A 24574-nucleotide genomic window follows, 5' to 3' on the forward strand; every position below is an offset into this window, starting at 1 on the left:
TCAAGATACCAGTATCAGTTACATTAGAAATTTGGTGATTTTACAGTTTTTGACTCTGCTAAGGGGGGGGTGTGCCACGGCCACCTATGGTGTCCCAAACCCTCTTAGATAGCTTGCTTTGCTTGCTGTCAGTATACAGGTATATTCCAACATGGTCAAACCTCTGGCCCTGAGATTTATTTATAGTTACAGCACATGCTAAAACTATTGGAAATTGCCATCTATGCAACATGAATGGTCATCTACTTTTTGAAGTATCATCAGTATCTAACTTAATACGTGGAAGGAATACGACAATTTCTAAGGCTTTACATAGGCTTTATTACTGCTAGCACATAAATAAACTACTGATGTTCTTAGTGGAGTGGATCTATATAAGGTATTTTGTTTGACGTATGTGCCTTAACTTGGTTGTATTGACATGAGAGTATCATTGTTGTATTCTCGTAATAAAGACGGAAAAAATATTTACGATGTATACCATACGACATACGCATTTGAAGAAAAATGAAAATTGCATAAAAACATTGCACAATTTCGCTAATCTTTTTACAAGGGGGTGTCATGCTAAAGTTAGAAAATGGGATTTATTAGAAAATGGAACAAACCTTAGTAAAACTGATGCTGTCATTTCTCAGTGTAGCCTCCACCCTTCTCAATGCACTTGCACCACCTGCCTGGATTCCAGCAGAATAAAAGGTTTTGTCTTGTTCTCGCAACTACTCGTGTACCACTTTCTTCACATTGTCATCTGTTGAATCGATGACCACCCTGACGTTTTTTTTTTTTTTTTTTTTTTTAAACGGTCTGAAAAGGTGGAAATCCCATGGTGCCAAATCTGGCAAATAAGAAGGATGTGGCAATACCTCAAACTTCAGTTTCTCCAGACAAGCCTTGGTGTTCTTGGCAGTGTGTGTGTGTCATTGTCTTGAGGCAAAAGGACCCCTGGAGACAGCAGTCCCAACCGCTTGGATCAAATAGCAGGCTTCACATTGGTCTCCAGAGAGTCACAGTAACTTGCACTAGTGACAGGAGTACCCCTCAGCATGTAGTGTTCAACAATAACGCGGGTGCACGAGTGGTTGCGAGGACAAGACAAAACCTTTAATTATATATCAAGTGTGTTATGTTGGTACTTAAGCACAAGCAACAGAATGCTAAAAGAAGTGGCACATATAAAATATGAGGATTGCCGCTTATTCTGTGCATGGAAAAGTTAAGTCCAGATGCAACGGAAAAGTTAAGTCCAGATGCAACAAAAAAGAAGAAAGCTGCTGGCAGGAATTACCAATTTTTTTGTAGAGGGTTTTAGAATGTATTTATAAAATAGGTACATTAGCTAAATTTTTATCTTCATTTAGAAGTGGGCAATATGGCCCAAATCCATATCACAGTATAAGTAAAAGGTCTGATGGTTCAGTAAATACAGGTGTAATGTTTTTGTATACATTTTTCTTACACACACATTTTTTAATGAATGACAAATGCATTAATGATTAATTGTGCATACAGGTGAACCTCTTATCTGCTATTCAGACACATTTAACCACAGATATTCGCCTCCCTTGAACCATAAAAGTAAATCTTTTTTTATCACCAACTGTGCAAACACCACACTGGACACTGCCATTTCCTGTCCTCACTTCCTGTTTGCATCAATTCACCAATCGGGATGAACCACAAGAATGTTCTTAAAGGGCTATCCTCAGTAGTTGCATGAAGTTCAAATATAAGACCATGCACAAAGACAAACTAATAGATCAACAGAAGAATCTTATTTCTGTTCTCATTTTCATTAAGTGATTTTGATATTTTGTGATAGAGCCTGTTTTACATTTACTATATTCTAGCTTAGCTATACAGTGGAACCTCGGGTCATGACCGTAATTCGTTCCAAAACTCTGTTCGCAAACCCGATTTGGTCGTGACCCGAAGTAATTTCCCCCATAGGATTGTATGTAAATACAATTAATCCGTTACGGACCATACGAGCTGTTTGAAAGTATATATACGCTCTCTCGCTCATGCTCGCTCGCTGCACAGGGAGAGACTGAACACATGCGGAAATCACCGCCGCATACAAACCGGAAAGGGAAACTGGCTTGTTCGTCACCCAAGTGTGGCGAACTTTTTGGTCGTAACCCGATTTGTACGTGGTCCGAGACGTTCGTGACCCGAGGTTCCACTGTACTAGCTTACCAGTAAAACATTTCTTTCAAAATCTCTACCTTATTTAGAATTTGATTTCATATACTGGATCAACTGGTCTGTTGCTCACTACATTAAATGTGTGGATCTGTTCATAATTCTTGGTATTTGTGATATATTATGAAATTTTTGTAGTAAACAGAAGGAGAACCTTATATTCTAATGTAATGTCATATGTCCAGATTAGAATGAGATTCTTACTTTCCAGTGTCACACAGACTTGACCGTAGGTATAATACACACATCAGGTCTGCTCCTGCAGTTGTCAGAGTAAGCATATATATATATAGAGTGTCCTTATTACAAGAGGTTAAAAATGTTCATTAATCCACTGACATGCTAATGGTTCTGAATATAAGAGGGAGAAAATAGACAGTGCAAGATGGCTGATGTTTTAACTAATCTTTTCTGCTTTAATAAAGGAGTTTGTGTTTTTTCATAAATATACACCAATAGGCCACAGCATTAAAACCACCTGCCTAATATTATGTAGGTCTCCCTCATGCCAGAAAACTGGCTCTGACTTGTTTTCCCAGCACATCCCACATATAGATAGATAGAGATCTCTGGATTTTGGAGGCCTAGTCAACACCTTGCACTCTTTATCATGTTCCTCAAACCATTCCTGAACGATTTTTGCAGTGTGGCATAAGCGCATTATCCTGCTGAAAGTGGCCATAGCCCTCAGGGAATACCATTGCCATGTTAGGAGTATTTGTGTTCTGCTGCAGGGAAGGAAGGTCTCTGTGTGTCAAAGTAACTTCCAAATGAATGGCAGGACCCAACTGCTTCTGCCAGCTTGCCTTCTTCCCATTGGGCATTCTGCTACCATCTCTTCCCCAGCTAAACGATGCACCTGCCTGTACACACATAAAAAAACATGATTCATCAGACCAGGCCACCTTCTTTTGTTGCTCCATGGTCCGGTTCTGACACTCACATGCCCACTTTCGGTGGTGGACAATATGGGTACTCTGTGGTGATGCAACCCCATACATAGCAAGCTGTCCTGACATATTTGTCTCATGGCCACCATTATGTTTATTTAGCACTTTGTATTACAGTAGCTCTGGTCTAGCCTTTGGTATCCACGTGCATCATTGAGCCTTTGGTGCTCATGACCCTGTTGTCGGTTCACTGGTTGTCCCTCTTTGGGACACTTTTGGCAGATACTAACCACTGCATACTTGAAACACCCCAGAAGATCGGTCATTTTGGAGATTCTCTGATCTAGTCATCTAACCATCACAATTTGGCCCAGATCCTTATGCTTGCACATTTTTCCTGCTTCTTCTAACACATCACCTTCAAGAACTGACTGTTCATTTGCTGCCTAATATATCCTGATTGATAGTTACCACTGTCACCAGATACTCAATGTTAATCAGTTCACCTCTCAGTGGTTTTAATGTTGTGGCTGATTGGTGTATAAGCCTCTAATGGAAGGGAGCTGTGTTCCAGTAATATTCTGTTTTTTCTCACCACCCTCATCAAGGCTTTACAGTGCTAAGTGGCGAAGGTTTCAAAATGTTGTGCTCTCAGTCTTGACATTGGTGAGCATAAATGGAAATGGCTGCAGTTTATGGAGACACCCAAGAAAGTAAAGGGGCATTCTACCTAACATAAATGAAATAGTCCTCTTTGTAGTTCGGGTTTTTCACGGAGTCACTTGATGCTGATGGTCATACAGACTTCTGGCTTTTAATCAATCCATCATTGTTGGAACATCATGGTGCTTAGGGTAGATGGTGGTGGCGCACGCCACCATCAACAGGACACCGGAAAAACAGAAGAGAGAGTAGGGGTTAGTACAGATTTTGAATGAATAGTTATTATAATGAATTAGATATACAGAGTATCAGGATTAAATTACAGTGAAGTTATGAGAAGGCCATGTTAAAATAATGTGTTTTCAGTAGTTTTTTAAAGTGCTCCACTGTATTAGCCTGGCGAATTCCTACTGGCAGGCTATTCCAGATTTTAGGTGCATAACAGCAGAAGGCTGCCTCACCACTTCTTTTAAGTTTTGCTCTTGGAATTCTAAGGAGACACTCAGTTGAGGATCTGAGGTTACGATTTGGAATATAAGGTGTCAGACATTCCGATATATAAGCCGGGGCGAGATTATTTAAAGCTTTATAAACCATAAGCAGAATTTTAAAGTCAATTCTGAATGACACAGGTAACCAGTGTAGTGACATCAAAACTGGAGAAATGTGTTCGGATTTTCTTTTCCTGGTAAGGATTCTAGCAGCTGCATTCTGCACTAGTTGCAAACGATTGATGTCTTTTTTGGGTAGTCCTGAGAGGAGTGCGTTACAGTAATCTAGCTGACTGAAAACAAACACATGAACTAATTTCTCTGCATCTTTCGATGATATAAGAGGTCTAACTTTTGCTATGTTTCTTAGGTGAAAAAATGCTGTCCTAGTGATCTGATTAATATGCGATTTAAAATTCAGATTACAATCAACGGTTACCCCTAAGCTTTTTACCTCCGATTTGACTTTTAATCCTAATGCATCCAGTTTATTTCTAATAGCCTCATTGTATCCATTATTGCCAATCACTAAGATTTCAGTTTTTTCTTTATTTAATTTGAGAAAGTTACTATTCATCCATTCTGAGATACAGGTTAGACATTGTGTTAGCGAATCAAGAGATTCGGGGTCATCAGGTGCTATTGATAAATACAGCTGTGTGTCATCAGCATAGCTGTGGTAGCTCACGTTGTGCCCTGAGATAATCTGACCTAATGGAAGCATGTAGATAGAGAAGAGCAGCGGATCCAGGATAGAGCCTTGTGGAACACCATATAGAATATCATGTGTCTTTGAGTTATAATTACCACAACTAACAAAGAATTTTCTTCCTGCCAGGTAGGATTCAAACCAATTTAAGACACTGCCAGAGAGGCCCACCCATTGACTAAGGCGATTCTTAAGAATATTATGATCAATGGTGTCAAATGCGGCACTCAGATCTAAGAGGATGAGAACAGATAAATGGCCTCTGTCTGCATTTACCCGCAAGTCATTTACTACTTTAACGAGTGCAGTTTCTGTGCTGTTAATTAGTTCTAAAACCTGACTGAAATTTATCAAGAATAGCATGTTTATTGAGGTGCTCATTTAACTGTATAATGACTGCCTTCTCTAGAATTTTACTTAAGAAAGGCAGGTTAGAGATGGGTCTATAATTTTCAAGAGCAGAGGGATCGAGATTATTTTTCTTAAGTAGGGGTTTAACTACCGCAGTCTTAAGACAGTCTGGGAAGACCCCCATATCTAATGACGAATTTACTATGTCAAGAACATTATCAATAAGCACGCCCGATACTTCTTTGAAAAAATTTGTTGGTATTGGGTCAAGGGCACAGGTGGAGGGTTTCATTTGAGAAATTATTTTATGTAAATCAGGTAAATCTATCCTAGTGAAAGACTTTAATTTGTTTATTATGGAGTACTGGGGTTTAGGAGGATCCTTAGTGTTGGGGAGATATACTATGTTATTTCTAATATCATTCATTTTTTGATTGAAAAATACAGCGATAGCCTCACAGGTTTTACTGGAAGTACTTAGGAGGCATTCCTTTGAGTTACCTGGGTTTAACAGATGATCAATTGTCGAAAATAAGACTCTGGGATTACTAGCATTGTTATTTATAATCTTAGAGAAATAGCAGCGCCTCTCAAGACGGACTGTGTTATTGTATTCTGTTATTTTAACTTTTAATATTTCATAGTCAATAGTTAGTTTAGTTTTCCTCCATTTACGCTCAGCTCTACGGCATGTTCTCTTTAAATCAGACACTCTTTGGGTCTTCCATGGTATAACAATGCTAGAAGATTTTTTAACTGTCTTTTCAGGTGCAACTAAGTCAACAGCAGCCCTCACTTTAGTATTAAATCTTTCCACCTTACTATTTACATTCTCCTCGCTATTATAGTTGGCACTATAAACGGACTGATTGGTTAGAATGTTTGTAAGTTTTAAAGCTGCTGATGAGTCAAAGAAGCGTTTTTTTTAACAATATGCTTCTCAGGAGTGTTTTCTATCATTATTTCTATATTAAAGAGTAGAAGAAAATGGTCTGATAGACCAATATCAATGACCTGCTTTATATCAACTTTTGGTCCTTTAGTAATTACTAAGTCTAACGTATGACCTGCTTTATGTGTAGGCTGATTAACGAGCTGTCTCAAATCAAAAGAGTCCAGGAGGTTTATAAATTCTTTTACTCTTTGGTCACATTGATTATCTATATGAAAATTAAAGTCGCCGACTATTAAGAGTGTGTCATAGTTCGTAATTAAGATTGACATCAAGTCAGAGAATTCCTCAAAGAAAGACGCGTTGAATTTTGGAGGTCTATACACGGATAATACTAGAACGTGAGAATCTCCCTGAATAATAATGGCGAGATACTCAAAAGACTTGAATTTACCAAAACTGATATTTTTACATTTTAACCTGCTTGAGTAAATGTTTGCTAGTCCTCCACGTCTCTTTCCTTGGCGATCAGCATGAGTAAAACTGTAATCCGGAGGTGCAGATTCGATTAAAACAGCTGCGCCATCTGAGCTAAGCCACGTTTCACTTAGTACAATAAAATCTATTTTTTTATCACTAATAAGATCGTTGATAAAAAACGTCTTGTTAGTTAAAGCTCTAATATTTAATAGTGCCATATTCAATGTTTCGGAGGAGCAGAGATGAATACTATGTGCGTTATTGATATATTGAACAGGAATTAAGTTATTTTTATTAGCGCCGCTCTGTGTGTATTTTTTGTTTAATCTATGATCTGTTTTTACAGTTTTAATACATTGTTCATCTAAAGTAGTAACTTTAATTAAATTATTGGTGTTTATGCCGTATTGCCTAGATTTTCTATGTGCATTAAGATTGGTTATTACAGCATTTATGTTGTGCACTTTTATGGAAGATTTTATTAAACAATTATCATGACCAAGCACAGGAGTGGCATTTCGGAAGAGGTTAAAAGCAGAGATAGATAGTCAAGATAAACGAATTACCTTGGATATGTTTTCGGAGAGGACCCGGGCGCCGAAGCTATTCGGATGCAGGCCATCTCGCTTGAAAAAACGCGGTCTTTCCCAAAAGAGGTCCCAGTTGTTGATGAACCCGATGTCTTGATTCTTGCAGAAGCCCTGCAGCCAGTTATTTAAACCAAGCAGACGACTGTATTACTCGTTTGATCGTGTTAGTGATAGTGTTAGTGATAGTGACTGTATGAATGCAAAGGTTTTTTCTTGTTTTGTGTTTTATTACAATTTGCTGTCAAAACAGAACAACATATGGAAATGAGAGTCCTTTGTTTTTATTGTGTGCACGTTGTAAATAAGAATGACAACAGGGAAATAATGTAGGGTTGGGGACCAGCTGGGTCCCTGTTCAGTGTTTGGTAAATAAACAAGTGTACCAAATAAAAAAAAAAAAAACATTAATTCGTCAGTCTGACGGATGTTCTTGCAACATGGGTTCACGCTGCTCTTTGCAGCTAAACTCCATTCTCCTTGATAATGGGTACAGAAATGAACATGGACTTCCAGCAACGTTCTTTAAAAATCCCATTAGGCAGAAGAGGCAGGACCTCTGTGGCAAAACGGGAAGTGATGTTTAGCGGTGTGGGTTGCCCTCTGGTTGTTGAGTGAGAACAAAAGAGAGGCTGTTGTGGTGCTACGAGTAGGGCTACGTGGTGTTCTCTGCGTGCACACTCGTGATAGTGTTCACAGGGAAAGACTTTGGCTTCCTGCAGCATTCACTGATTATAAATCTATTTATTTAATTTATTTTATTACTTTTTTTATTTTACTAATGTAATTAACTCTGTAAGCCTCTTGGGGGTTTGATCTGTCTTTGTGAAGATGTGCCTTGTCCTGAGTGATCTCACTGGTATTCGCAGAAAAAGTATACATAGAATGAAAAGTTAATTTCTATATAACTTTTTTTTTGTTAAGGTTACCTAGGCTTTTGTCTCTATGGTATGCTGTAATGTTCAAGAATTTTTCACAAAATAATTACCAACTATAATGTACAGTGGGTATAGAAAAGAGTCACCCCCTTCAAAATATTCCCATTTTTTTTTGCTTTACAGCTTTAAATGAAAACACACACAAACCAATATTTTTTCCAGCTTTACTTACTCAATGCCGTCTATAACATTCAATTTTTATCCAATCCAATTTTTCTGAACTGTAGCTGTGATATCGTTCGCTTGGATGTTATAGGTTGCATTGACTAAATAAATCTGGGAAGAAATATTTTTGTGTGTGTTTTCATTTGAGGCTGTAAAGCAAAAAAAAAGAGGGAATATTTCGAAGGGGGTGACTCTTTTCTATACCCACTGTAGCCGTTCTTCTATTTCTTGAATGCAGCAACTGAAAAGCCATCTTCTCTTAGTTTGCGCCCAACTGGAATCTCCCATTGGAGGCATCACCACAGTGCGTTATCGCTTGAAAATTTCCCAGGTCAGAACCGACATCTGAACATTCATACTTTATGAAAATGTAAGCTCTTTTACAGGTGGAATAATCAGCACAATAAATAAATGTTCATAGGCTTATACTGTATAAATAATAATAATAATTCTTTGCATTTATATAGCGCTTTTCTCACTACTCAAAGCGCTCAGCAATTGCAGGTTAAGGGCTTTGCTCAAGGGCCCAACAGAGCAGAGTCCCTGTTGGCATTTACGGGATTCGAACCGGCAAACTTCCGATTGCTAGTGCAGATCTATATAACCAAACCCTGCAAATACCCGTTTGTCCCATCCCCGGTCCAGTGCCGATTTATGGATTTGCTGCTCCTCTTACTATTATATACCCAGTCATGAAAGTTTGTGAACTCCTTACATTTATTAAGTAATGTACAGATTTCCAAAAGGTTCACAAACTTTTGCTCACAGCTAGGTATGTTTTGCAAGTGAACGGATGCAATAAATTTTTTGCATTCATAAAATTTGGAATTTTGTCATTTTGTTTTTTTTTTTTTTTTTTTTTTTTCTCTAAGAGTTAATGCAGTGCTATTGCATTGTGGGTTAGGTTATTATATACTTTAAGGGAAAGTGCCTTAGGCATGGAAAGTAGGTTTTTTTTTTTTCTTATTTTCATTTTTCTTCAATTACTTTTTTTCTTCAGTAGTATTTGAATTTGTAGATTTCTAGCTAAAAATGTATTAGCCTCAAGGTGGCAATGTTTGGTCAGGCTTCACTGGGATCTTCTTTTCAGCTTCTCCTGTATGTTCATTCACAAATTTCAGCACTTTATCAAGGATGCAGATTCTCTCTCTCTATACTGCCTCCCTATTTGAGTCTCATAGCAAGTGCCAATTTGCCTTTTTGTCTGTTATTTGCCTTCTTTGTAAATTAAAGTTTTAAAATCTCATCAAACGTTTCCTCATTGCATGTTATACCTCTGGATTATATTTTACAACTGTGTTATTGGTTCTAACTTAAAAAGAAGTATAATTGAGCACTTATGTGTGCTTTATTTTCATTTTGTTGTAAATTGCAGGATATTATTAATTTTTTTGGTATAAGTCGCATAGTTAAAAGGAGATTCTTTTTATGCGTATTTGGCTGTGGTTTTTATAACAACATGTTTAAAAGATGTTAGCATCACTCAGCCTTTTTTGCTGACTCATTTCACTTTCCGAATGCACCCTTCTGTTTTAGGCTGTGTTCAATAAGGTGTAAACATGTTTGAAAAACCCAGCAAACGGGGAAACAGTGTAGGGCTCCACAAGAGAATTACAAATGATGCAATACTTATTACACTGAAAATAATATGTGCTGCATCTGTGCCTAAGAAGCTGAGTTAAACAAAAGGTTAATTAGGGATCGGATGAAAATTGGTTTATTTACATATGTTTTAAACTTCAGTGCATAGACTAGTCATTTTCTTTATATTTTAATAGGACGTTTTGTATTTTTAGAAAACAAAATTGCTAGTTATGTGGAAATACTGTTAAATAGAGATATTAAATCACAATGAGATCATTTATCATCATTTTCTGTTCACATAAGTGATTAGTTCTCTTTTTACATATTTAATAATTTATTAAATGTTAACTGCTACTGTATAAACATACTTGCTCGTAAAAAAAAAGCTTCTCCTGCATATATCTCAAGAGTTTAAGAGATATTTGGTGCTTACTCAGGAGTGAAAACATCAAATTAAACTGTTTGTGCTGACAAAGGACAAATGTGGAATCTTTTTTTCCTCCCAGCTCACTGTGCAAGATTGTCTAGTTGCTCAAAGTGTCTAGGACAGCTCCTGGCCGACACCTCTAATGAAATTTATGCATAAAATTAAACCAGCCGAGGTAGCTGCAGTTCAGCTGTAGAAGAGCAATAAGAGACGTTTCGTCTTTCTCTGGTGGCGCAAGCTGTTCCCTTGATACTAGGGCTGTTTCATATTCATAAATCAGAGTTTCATGCATTGGCAACGTCGGCCTGCAGAGCAAGCAGTACCACCAAGAGACCAGGCCTCTCAGCCAGGAACAGGAGTGAAAAATGATCCCAATCGATGGGCCTGTGGAAAGCACCAAATTTTTCCCCAGAACAAGCAGCAAATTGAATAACAATGAGTAAGTGTGAATAAGTACTCTGTCAGGCAGATCTGACACTGATGGATTAGGAGGTCCTAAATGTTGCCCTTTCTGCACTGCAGAGATCTAGTGGCAGGCTCTAGAATGTGAATCAGGTGAGGGTGGCACTAAGGGCCATGTGGGTGACTGAATTGGACCACTACTTAACTGTAGCTACCCACTAGTTAAGTAAATGCCCTACTTGGAAGATTAATATTAAAAAAATATATATATATATATATATATATATATATATATATATATATATATATATATATATATATATAATAAACTGCGGTGCTTTAAGAATTTTATTCAGAGCATCAATAACAGTCTTTCTAAAGAGCGATTGCATCTTGTCTGATGTAATGAAAAGTGCCCTGATGTTTGTAATATTAACATTTCCAGTGGTTTATAGTGAGGGTTACAATTGTTTTGATATCTTCTGTTTGGAGTAGAAAGCAAAGTTTTGATTTTTGACTAGAAGTGCACACATTTAAACCTTTTGTTAAATGCATTGTTATAAATATATGACAGTAGTTAAACCTAAAAATTATTAGTTTGAGTTATACATATGAAATTATCCTTGCACCTAAAAGAATGTCAGCTGTTCAGTTAGTCAGTAAAATAAGCATTGCCTAGCAAATAATAAGGCATATTTTCCATTATAATATTATAAGTAAAAAAATTAAATTTTAATGTAATTTCATTGCATTAGTCTCTCATTAAACCATTGTTTTAGGATTAGCTGGTTCTGGTCACAGGAAAGAATGGTTGGGAGAATGCACTGATAGCACATTACCGTACCCACCACGTGACGAACTACCTGGATTGGGACCCAAGTGCAGCAGGTGACCCTTCAGCACCACACTGGAACAGTGTGAGGTTTTTGATGGTGGCTGGAGTGCAAATCCTGCCACCAACCCACAAGTTTTCCTTGTAAGTTAGAGGACCTGGATGCAGATTAATATCATATGCAGGACGGAGCAAATGCAGGTTAAGGGTTAAGTAGAGTTCCTTCTGGTGTTTATGGGATTCGAACCGGCAACCTTCAGATTGCCAGCGCAGATATCTAGCCTCAGGAAAGAAACACATAAGTAAAACTTCTTGATGTAATAACAACATAATAGTGAACTGTAGGCAGAATATGATTCCTGGAAAAGTGGGTTTGAAAGGCATGATACATGCTGTTCTCAGACTCTGCCTCGTTCTACTTCTATTTTATTTTTGCTGCTAGTGAGTACTTTTCTAGCTGCTGGTGAACTCAAACATTACTTTTTTTAAATAAGTGATCAAATCATTTTACTTTAATCTCTTATTTAATCCACTGTTACTTGCATGCTACAGATAGAACCAAAATAATATATTAAAGTCCCATTAAAACACCACTTTGTGTAAAATATAACTTGTTAATAAACATACTGGTAAGGAGTGGTTGAGCTTCCTTGCATTCTCTTTTTGCCCCCAGACATATAAACAATGATGAAGACAAAAAGCTGTGATGGTTTAAGATTATTATAATTAACAGTTCAAGTACTGTGACTGAGTGATCCTGTTTTGGAATTCTAACAGTTTTCTTCCATGATCTTGGAGAACATTATTGAAATTGTAGAATTTAGTACAACACCAAAATTAGGTCACAACAATCTTGTGTAGTCTAGGCCTACCTAACTTGTATGTTTTGTGAGAACCTAATATTTTATGTCTAGTATAATACAGTAGCACAGATTTTAAATGCTGTGTGGTTACTTGTAGTACAAGCAGTATGAATTTGTGATGTATTCTGTCAATATTTAGATTTCTTTATATATGAAAACTTTCAACTCAGTGTTTTGGAAAGACTTTGAACTTTATACAGTGCTTTGCAAAAGTAATTTAGACCCTTGACTAATTCTATAATTTTAGTGAATAGCAAATCCTATGTTGAACTTGCACATCCATTTGAAACACATTTTTAAATGTGATATTATATTAGGAAGAGTTAGGATTAAAAAAACAAATGCTATCTGCTTAAGTGTTCATTCCCCGTAAAAAACAGTTGCTTGATAAAGACTCAGTTTTCCACTCTACAGTTTATTTATTAAAATAACCGCCACCCCTTGACAAGACAAATCCTTATGACATTGTAGATTTTTAATTTTCTGAGAACCTTATGCAGTATTTTTTGTGATCTAGAACATATGTATACTTCTTGTTCCTTTTCTCTCATTTATTTCAAAACATTTTATTAACACAGATATGTCAAATGCATATACAAAGGTGTAAATGGAAGCAAGGTAGCTGAAGAGCTAATGGTTCCTTTGTCATTTGTACCTCCTTATTAACCAATTAGAACCTAAATACAATTGTTGAAAACTAAAACAGGCAATTAAGACCTCTCTATCAATCTATGGGCTCGTTTATACTTCACGCTCAGAACGTGTTCGCTCACGCATCATGGCTGCCACGTGTTTCCAGCGTTCAATTGACACGTCCTCTGAGCAGGTCCTCAGAAATTAACGCAATGCGTGCGCGAATTGCAGTACAGGAAAAAGTGTGTCTGCTGGGCAGTGTGATAAAAATTGGAATGTGACGTCCGAGTCTCTGTTTACTATCTGAATGTGACAGAGTCGCTGTGCGGATTCTACGGGATCGATGTGGTGAAGCAAAATGCTGACAAACAGATGCATTTGTGGTGTTTTTATATTTAAGCGTATATGACATGATACATTTTAAAAGTCTCACGTACCATCTTTGCCATGGTTTTTTTTTTTTTTTTTTTTGCAACTTCACCACAGCAACATAATGTACGGCCACAGAGAAAGAAAAATTAAGGACATGGTGAAAAGGTGTATTTTGTGATTACAGTGGATATTTCGGCTTTAATCTCGAAATATCCACTTTAACCTTGTAGTTTACTTTATCATTAAAGCAGACCATCGTAAACGTCATCCCAGTTTTTAATCGCTACGAGCTTCTGGGACTTCCTCCTGACCGGACGGCAGTGGCAAGCAGCAATAGATCACCACATAGAACACATTAAATGTATGATATTCCAACTCTCTGCACATTTAGAATTCTTAGATTTATACTTGATATCACTTTCATGATGAAATACGTTAAAGTATGTATGTTACATTTTACAGATAAATCGTAAATTTAGTTTAATTATTGAATACAGTTATTAATTACACACATGGGGGTGACACGGTGGCGGAGCGGTAGCACTGCTGTCTCACCCTTGAGTCACGTCCCTGGTGTTCCCTGCCTGGAGTTTACATGTTTTCCTGCAGAGTTTCCACCATGTGCTCCTTTTTCCTTCCAAAGATGTGCAGATTTGGTGACCCTAAAATGACGCTAGTGTATGTGAGTGCTTGTATTCACCTTGTGATGAGCTGATGCCCTGTCTGGAGATTGTTTCTGCCTCATGCCCAATGCTAGCTGGAATGGGCACATCCCAGGATTGATGGATTTAAGCATTAAACATCCTTTTCAGAGATATTGCGGCAAGGTGTCATCGGAATTTAATGGGTGTTCCAGGCAATTCACAACACAGCGAAGCTGAACCTGTTCTCCCCGTGATAATATCTCGCACTGCCACCTGGTGGAGTCTTCCAGATTTACGTAAAGTACGCGCGCAAGTATAAACAGTAAAACGCTTGCATAGCAGGAGCGTCTGCTGCAGCATGTGTCGCGTCGCTTGAAGTATAAACCTAGCCTAAGGGTTCTGAATCGTAACAGGCAAGTTAACTAAGACTAAAAAAAAACATAATGCTTTAGTAGTTAGTACATGGGTTCTGATTAAGAAATTGGTTAAAGCAAAAACCTGACTCCACAGCAGCCCTCCAGGATGTAATTGAGGGGCCCTCAGCTATGTCACCCTTCAGCACTATATTCAGAGAAACCACAGAGAATGTCCAACAGTCGTTTTAAAGGAGCCGCAGGGTTCAATAGTTTAGATTGGAGTGAAGATGCACTAGAAAATCGTGTTAAGAGTTCATGACACCAGCATTAACTGGTTCCAGTATTGTTATTAAGTGTGTGAAATCTACAAGAGACCCTAAATTGTGAGGCATATGAGATGTTGAGTCAACACAATAAATAATTCAAAAAGATATGGACAATCTTTGTAACTGTGAAATCACAGTTTAATGTAGAAAAGTGTAAAATGCTAAATTGGGTTTAAATAATGTTTATTATAAATGCAAGATTTTGCCTATGTAAGAGATTTAGAGGTTTGCATTAATGAAACATTTTCATTGTCTGAACTCTTTGCAGATGCAACACGAGAGGCCAATAAAATATTAGGTTATATTGTAAGGACTATCAAGTATAAATCAAGGAATTGTATGCTCCTGCATTTCAGTGCTGAAAGGCATGCCCTACTGTTTAAGGCTCAGGGAATTAAATCTTTTTAGTCCTGAGCAGAGGGCCCTCTCTTGGGAGTTAATCCAGGTCTGTAGAATTCTTAAAGACATCAAAAAAGTTGGTTCATGTGAATTCTTTCAATTACACAGGAAATAACGAAATGATTGACAGCTGTGTAAGTTAAGGTTAGGTGTAGTTAAGACTAAAGCCAAAAAGTTGTGGAAATCTGGAAAAAAAAATCCTGAGTCTCATTTTTTGAAGTAGAAATCTTGATAACGTAAAAAAAAAAAAAACTACATGAGATATTGAGACAACATAGTTCTCTGCTTGTTAGTCAGTCAGACCTCTTAACCCTCTAGCTACAGTATATGAAAGTACATTTGGAGTTTCACATGTTCTAACCAAACAGTGATGTGGCAAAAGGTTTCACGTTCAGATTAACTTTTTGAATAAGCTTCAAAGAGATTGTGCGTCACAAATGTAACAATGCCCAGTCCTCAAAAATAACATAACTCTTATCAAAATAAATTGGTAGCCACCTTGTGCTGTACAATTGCTTTTCCACCGGTGATTGGGCAACCAATTAAAATAGAACGGTAAATGAATAGTGGAAAATGCATCAAATACCAGCCTGTTCTTGCAGTTTAAAATGGAACTCAAGGGGCATGAGTCCAAATATGAAAACAAAAGCCTTAAAATTTATGGGATATGCCCACTTTAAAGCAGCTTTCTGAGAAAACATACCCTCCACATTTCTGAGGGCATGCTTGTGACAACATAAGTAAACTTAAATTAATATATTTTTTCACAGATTCTTGGTATTATTTACTTGAGGGATAGATATGTTTCCTGTTGGCTTGTCTGCTCACACCTTCCGTTGTGGATGGAGTTCTGATTTTCCAGTTGCCAATTGTCTGTGACCTTACCATTGCATCAGGCTGTATATTTTCTTCCTTTTGTCTCACTAATTCTGCTTCTTCAACACTTACATTCTGCCATGGCTTGAAATCAATGATGTTCTACATAAAAATATGCCAAGAGTCTGATACAGTGGCAGAAGTGACAGTTATCACATTAAATGTTCTGATTTGAACAGGCGTCTGCCATCAAACTGTTCTGACCTTTGTGATTCAAGATGTGAGCCAGCAGTGGGTACTGAAGTCTTGTTTTTTATTTTTTTCCCTATGCTATGTATCGTCAAAACACATTTTCTTATATTCAATGATGGCACACATACTGAATCCTATACAGACAGTGGTTTAATGGCAGTCAAACCAGGTAATCACATTTTCCTAAACAGTGCCTCCTATATAGTCAATTCCCCATTGCATCAGCTCTTCCTTTTAAGCCCTGGAGTGATCTTGGATGCATGTCAGCATCAAACAAGCAAAACCATCTGTTTATTGTCTCATTTTCATACATTATCTTGTCTGCTATGAGCATGCCCCTTTCCACCATTTTGCTCTTCACCCGCAGCTTGTTCCTTGTACTCTGTGCTATCTTCTCTTTTCTCCACATGAGAACTAGTGCAGGCTATGAATTAATTATTCCAAGTTGTGTGAAAACCATGTGGTAATGCCAAGCTGAAATCATGAGTCATCGACCCCACTGATTTCGGTGATGTGACAGGGGATAGATACTGTTAGCCTGCTTTATTTTACGTCACCAGCAGGGTAAGATTCACGCCATGGGGCATTATAGCATGTTTTGGTCAAGCATGCACAATCAGTTTAAACTGATCACAATACACTGCATGATGATATTAAGTTCACATTGCCAATCAGCACTCTGCATTATACATTTCTGTGGTGCGGCATGTGCACTCTCAATAAAAACACACTGGGGAAATAAAAAAGGGAAGATCATCAAGTTAAACTATGTAGAAATGGAAACACTACCACCGACCATCAAATGTTATGGTGCATCCTGAGCCACTTATACTGAGCATCTTACATATAAACGTCTATGCATGGAAGTGTGTTTGTCTGTCCAGCCCAGAAGTGAAAGGTAGAGACGGGGTAAGGTCTCCACCTCCGAGGAAACTGAAAACTAAACGTCTATGTGTGGAGGTTTGTGTGTCTGTCTGTCTGTCCGGCCGGCCCGGAAGTGCGAGGCTACTACAGCATGAAGCTCAGGGAGCCGACATGGTGGCCACAAGTTAATGAATCAGAAGAAGAATGCGATTCTGTTGCCAAAGTAAAACTGCCGAGAAAAGGGAGAAACTCTTATGCAAACGAGACGAGCACATCGGTAAAACTGTATCCCTTTTACTTTTCCTCCTACTGCTAATACACAAGTGAGGCGAGCACGTCGGCAAAATGAAACCTAGGAGAGAGACGCCCAGTGTAATTCCTTTCAATTACCTGACATCTCTACCTTTCATTTTTTTTCTGGTAATTTCAATAGTTTCTAGGACCCTGGGTTTTTTACAACATGGGCTTGCACAGCTAGAATAGTAATAAGAAAGCAACTGAAGAAAACATTTTTGAGTGAGTAAAAGCGATTAGTAACTTCCCGTGTTTCTTCTCAGTAGACATTAGGGCTGTGAAATTATACAAAAATTTAAGGTTTGAATACTCACATTACAAATAAAGTAAATATTTGAACATATTAGAACATAGATTAAAAGTTAAGTGCTAGTAAATGTACTGCTGTACTTAATGTGCATCTGTATGCCTCATTATTAATGGTTTTGCGGAAGTGTCTGGAAAGCATGCAATGCTTATGAATGATACAGCTTTCACTTGGAAAACTGTCCCATCACAAAAATAGGATTTTCTGTACATGTAAAGCAAGTCATTCAGGGGGAATATTGGAACTGGGACACTTCACATGCCTGTAATGTATAGGAAACCCATACAACATTACTTTAAAACATGTTAATCATACATGTTACTTTAGTCCTCCAAACCCTGCCCTCTCCTTCAGCACTCCATTCCACTAAGTGCCTTTCTGGTCCGTAGATGCAAAAGACAGAGTTACTGCCTATGTTTATTTTTTATAACTCGGGGCACAATAGTGTTTGTGTTTCTAAAACTAAGTTACTGATGAGACTAAATGTTGCATTGTATGACCTTAAGTATTTACTCTTCATTATTTATTTTTATTTAGGAAACACTATACTAACATCAGATTGAGAATTCGATAGATAGATAGATAGATAGATAGATAGATAGATAGATAGATAGATAGATAGATACTTTATTAATCCCAAGGGGAAATTCACATACTCGAGCAGCAGCATACTGATAAAAACAATATTAAATTAAAGAGTGATAAAAATGCAGGTATAACCGACAGTAACTTTGTATAATGTTAACGTTTACGCCCCTGGGTGGAATTGAAGAGTCGCATAGTGTGGAGGAGGAACTTATTAGACTAATAAGTTAAAAAAACAGCAAAATTTTAAAACAAATCGTAGGTTGTAATTAAGAGGGAGAAAAATAGCAAGAAGCTTGTGGAAGGTGAAACAAGTGTGCAGAATAGCCTGATTCAATAAGTTTTTAAAGTGGGATGCCATTCGAGTGCTGCAGAGAGAGCCCAGTAGTGTTGTGCTGAAAATAAAAAATTTTAAAACCATGCGGCACCAACATTTTTTTAATTTCAGTACCATGAGTAATCTGTGGTTTTCAAGCACCTCTCACTCAGTCATTAATTAGCATGATCCGATCTCCAAACAGGTCAGAGCCCCCCACCCCAAACTGCGGACTCCTCAGTTGTTAAATTTATTACACAGATCACCAAGGAGGACCACAAACAACATATATTTTAATGTAAACATGCTAGACCTTCCAAGGGGTGATCATATACTTATTAATGATATGTGGATTGTGGCATAGCAATGAGGCATACATGTTTAATTTTTGGAGGGAAGCGGTGGTGGTAAGGTAGTGAGTTATCCATTATTTGCTTCAGAACAGTACTAGTACTGAGGTCTGAAAGCTGATAGCGTTAACCAAACTCAAAAGTTTTGTACCACTCCAACATTAGTGTCGAGTGGTGAAATAATAACATACAAGATTAAACTAAGCAGGAGTCTTTTTCCCCTTTACAGATTTCCTCAAAAACATAACACATATATAACCTTCATACTTATTTTTCATTTTGCCTTTGTTTTAGGAAAAACACACAGTTGTTGGTTAAAGAAGCTAAGTATGCCATCCTGACATTGAGCCGTTATAATAATAATAAAAGCAAAAGACAGTTAATTTCCCTTTATGTTTAATGAGAAGGAAACCCAGGTTTTGTTAGCTACGTTGAATGCAAATCGGGGATCTCGGGTTCAAGTGTGAAATGGATCAGGGGCAAAAATAATACTTTCAGGTCTCTAGACGAAGCGTTTAAAATCTGTTGTTAGTACATTTAGTACAAGTGTCAGTGAGTCCAGTGATGTACTACACAATCCCAAGGTAATTGGAAACTGGAAGAAACTCTTGGTAGGAATAGATTTGGCTGAGCCAAAGTCGCAAGTCAATCAGAAGACAAGTTTTTGAGGATCACAGGCGCCTCACAGTATAACACCTTCAAGCACCGCTTAACAGTGGTCGAAAAAAAGCAGAAATTAGTTTTTATCTAAACAGTGAGCACCCTTGTGATGTTTGAACAGTCACTCATTTTTGTTTTGTGTGTGAGATGTTCTCTTGGTAATTGTGCAGTTTCTGTGAGTGCTTGTTTGCTTGTACAGTACTAGGATCCGCTCATACTTAATTCCTAAACCTTTATCCTTTTGCATCTAGTGAGATGGAATAATTTAGATAATCTTTTGTAAACTTAAGAATTTATTATCACTGTTGATTTGTTTGTCACATCTATGTTATTTTGCCAGGTTTTCTATGGTTAACCAAGAGTGACCTGTGGTGAAATTCAATAAAGTGTCTTTTTTTTAGTTTGAAGTTGGCTAAAGTGTACACATTTAGTACTATTTGATGCTTTCATATTCAGATAACATTGTTTTAAGATAGTTTTGAGCTTTTTCCTTTAATAAACGAGGAGAGAATCACTATGTCCTAACTCTTGAATTAGAGCAATTTTGATGAGAATAGGGCATTCAGCCCAACACACCTCGTCAATCACAACAGCTAATTTCTCCAAAATAAGTCAAGTTTTAAACGTCACCCGAGTCCTGCTATCTACTGCCACAATTTGGTAATTTGTTGCATGGGTCTATAGTTGTCTGTCTGTGAAAAAAAGATTTGCACCAGCTTTGTAAAGATTTACCATTGTTCAGTCTCCATCTGTGTTCCTATTTTCTTACTAAAGATATCAATTTACTACTTGTCTGTCATAATTTAGACAGAAACGTCACCTCGTAATCTCTGTTTGCTTAAACTGAAAGTGTTCAGCTTCTTTCATCTTTGCCCATAGTTCATTCTTACAGTCTATTAATCAGCCTAGTTGCTCTTCTTTGGACTTTGTCATGCAGTACTATGTCTTTATTTTGTAACGTGCAGACTAAAACTTCACACAATACTCCAGGTGAGACCTCGCTTATGTATTATCATTGTAAATAATAATTTTATAAAGTTGTTACGGTTATGCAGAATCGTTTGTCCTTGTTGTTCATTGATATTGGAACCTGCTTGAAAAAAAAAAAGACATTTCATTCTACATCTACATTTAACAATCCCGTTTTAAAATCTATCTATCTATCTATCTATCTATCTATCTATCTATCTATCTATCTATCTATCTATCTATCTATCTATCTATCTATCTATCTATCTATCTATCTATCTATCTATCTATCTATCTATCTATCTATCTATCTTAAAAACCAACAGGAAAATTCAGCCTCTAGCCTTGCAGTTATTAATATTTGGAAAGCTGGATATGTGAGACATCTTATTAAAATGTGCTGATGCATATGTTTCATGTACAATATCGTATAGAATGCAGATATTTTACCAAGTGCAAGTAAATCACATTTTCATAGTTTTACACATTGTAGATCACTGTAACAAATTGACTCCAGACAATCCAAAAGGTTTGGGGCAGCCACCCCTATAATACGAGCCTGGCTGCAAAAGGTCAGTGCTGAGTGAGTTGTTTACAAGACTGAGTCCAAAACAGAACTGAATATGTGGAGGTAAGATGGCGGTTTTATGGGCTGGTGGAGGAAATGATGTCATCTATGCTGGAAGTGACATCATCAGAGGCGTCAGAACCAGAAGTGACGTCAACAGAGGTGCCGGAACCTGGCAGAATTCCCGGGAATGGTCTGCAAGGAACTGAGAGAGACAGTCAGCACACTCCACCCCCCCGGTCTGATGTAATATTACCATTAGTTGCCTTCTAATCGCACGTGTGTGACACCACATATATATTTTCACATGTGCATTTAGGGCTGAAACAATTGGATGTTGATTACTGATCAGATTTTAAAAGGTACAGAATACCCTTTCAAATTGAAATGCAAGAGTTGTATTCAAAAAATGAAAAATGCAGACAAATATTCCTTATTCTGAAATATTTCAGAAATCAAAGCATACCTGCAGTATCATTTATTGCATATTTATATGAGTAAGGTTTTCATGAAGGGCTTAGCAAAGGGACTTTTGATGTGAAAGATGCAGTAACAGAGGTGGCACCAATAAATAATTAAGTAATAGTAGCAATAAATAAATAAAGCAACGACTGTCTGTTTATAACAAAATAGACATACATGCCCATTTTAAATTTAATTACAGCGAGTGCAAACTGACAAAAGCATACATACAAGTTTAAAGTTTGTTCCACTGTATAGTCAGGAGCTGGCTATCGCCTCATTGCCTTGCCTGAGACAGATAAATATATAAACCTAGAATACAGATCATTTTCCACAACATTAAAATTAGACGTTAACATTAATAGAAAGTTATTGTCTGTTATACCTGCATTTTTATCACTCTTTAATTTAATATTGTTTTTTTTCATCAATATGCTGCTGCTGGAGTATGTGAATTTCCCCTTGGGATTAATTGTGTGTGTCTGTCTGTCTGTCTAATGATGTGAACAAAAATTTAACATGTTTTAAACTTTGAAAACAGTTAACTAGCGTCTCAAATGCACCTGGATGTTACACAATCTGTACATTTTCCATCCATCCATCCATTGTCTCCCGCTTATCCGAGGTCAGGTCGCGGGGGCAGCAGCTTGAGCAGAGATGCCCAGACTTCCCTCTCCCCGGCCACTTCTTCTAGCTCTTCCGGGAGAATCCCAAGGCGTTCCCAGGCCAGTCGAGAGACATAGTCCCTCCAACGTGTCCTGGGTCTTCCCCGGGGCCTCCTCCCGGTTAGACGTGCCCGGAACACCTCAGCAGGGAGGCGTCCAGGAGGCATCCTGATCAGATGCCCGAGCCACCTCATCTGACTCCTCTCGATGCGGAGGAGCAGCGGCTCTACTCTGAGCCCCTCCCGGATGACTGAGCTTCTCACCCTATCTTTAAGGGAAAGCCCAGACACCCTGCGGAGGAAACTCATTTCAGCTGCCTGTATTCGCGATCTCGTTCTTTCGGTCACTACCCATAGCTCATGACCATAGGTGAGGGTAGGAACATAGATCGACTGGTAAATTGAGAGCTTTGCCTTGCGGCTCAGCTCCTTTTTCACCATGACAGACAGATGCAGCGCCCGCATTACTGTGGATGCCGCACCGATCCGCCTGTCGATCTCACGCTCCATTCTTCCCTCACTCGTGAACAAGACCCCGAGATACTTGAACTCCTCCACTTGGGGCAGGAACATTTTCTACCTTCATAAAATAAGAAAGTTGTTCAGAACACTTGTTGCTTTGCATTGCAAGTTAAACATTTTTTAACGAAGGGGAATAATCAAGTTATTGTTTAAACTTGCCATCATTTACATCTCAAAACAGTTAACAGTGAATTTTAGACAGAAAACATGTCACATTTAAGGACTACAGTTGCTAAAGTCTTCTCAGTCCATTAATTGCTGGAGCTGTCCCCTTGAATGAATTGTAGTGTGTGAATAATAATATTTCCGAGTTTTCATACTGATTTCAAGTCTTGTATGGCACCTTGCACAAGTAGCACTAGGTTAAGGTCATTTTGGCAGCTTATTGAAGCAAAGTATTTCAGAAATAAGGCAGGAGCACTGTTCGAAAGTCGACAAACACTATAGATAACCTGGTTTCAGTATTCCTTCTTTGAAAAATTGCAGATGTCTAATAAATGTAATTCTTCTTAAGATTGGATGTCTTGATACCTTTGACCCAGTGCCTATGAATTATTTCAGTGGTAAAAAGAGGAGTGGTGGCTGTGAGGCTAAGGATCTGCACTGGTATCCAGAAGGTTGCTGGTTCGATTCCCCATCACTGCCAAAAGAGTTCCTACTCTGCTGGGCCCTTGAGCAAGGCCCTTAACCCACAATTGCTCCAGGGGCGCTGTACAATGGCTGACCCTGTGCTCTGACACCAAGGGGTATGCGAAAACTAACAAATTCCTAATACAAGAAATTGCATAAGGCGAAATAAAGAGCAAAAAAACAAAAAGGAACACTGACTCATCTTACACCTCCCTTTTCTTCACTGTTGTTTCATAGCCATGTCTGGTAGGAAATGAGGGGAATGCTGCACTGGTTTGGTCTCTGTGACACTGGTACTGATCCTTCTATTTTCTCTCTCTGTGGAATATAGATATTTAAACTCTGGCTTGCTTGTGACATACTTTCTCAAATGTCAGAGGCTTCAATTTTCTGAATCTTAATAAAAATACAACAACATTCTGTTATTTTATGCAACAAATTGTTTCCTCACTTCTCTCTGGCGCAACAACAAAGTGTTCAGCTTTTATTGTGCCTTAGATGGTATAAAGTCGCTATTGCTGTGTGTGTAGTCTGGTGAAGTTCTTACTTGCAAACACCCCACAAACCGATGAAAGGTAGTAGAATACCAACATCAGGCACTCAGTAGACAACAGTTAAATAGCAGTAAAAAAGCAAAATTTACTTGGACTTTTGTCTGTAGGACCCAAGGACATCAGGTCAGCAATGGGGGATAAGCAATAAAGCAGATAAGATTGTGTGCATACTGTAAATACTTGTGAAATTTGAAGTATGCATTTTTGAAGTATAACACATTATTTGGAAAGTAGATACAATACATGGGTTGATACATTTTCATAACAGATAGGAGGAGACAAGACTATTAGATATTCTTGCATAGTATAGCAAACTTTACAGTTGTTTGTTGCTGTCACCTTTAAACATGTTGCTTCAGGGAAATGTTACTATTATTAATGCAATGCAAATTTAGAAAAGGTTACTCAGTTATTTGTACTACTTCTCTAATAGACTGTGTAAATATTATTATGCATATGTATTGTTTTGGGCTGTCGTAATTAACATTTATTTGAGGGTCACAGCTTTGAAATAATTGTTGCAGCCACTGGGAGGAAACTGTTCCTGAAAGG

The 24574-nt window shown here is 37.8% G+C and overlaps 1 protein-coding gene across 2 annotated transcripts in view; it reads left to right on the forward strand.

Annotated features, from left to right (window-relative positions):
• The window catches only part of psmb7 (proteasome 20S subunit beta 7), a 103925-nt gene that overhangs the window by 24091 nt on the left and 55260 nt on the right, over nucleotides 1-24574 (forward strand). The gene's annotated exons all lie outside the window — the stretch shown is intronic.

This window comes from Erpetoichthys calabaricus, chromosome 9 (genome assembly GCF_900747795.2).
Source record: "Erpetoichthys calabaricus chromosome 9, fErpCal1.3, whole genome shotgun sequence".
NCBI lineage: Eukaryota > Metazoa > Chordata > Cladistia > Polypteriformes > Polypteridae > Erpetoichthys > Erpetoichthys calabaricus.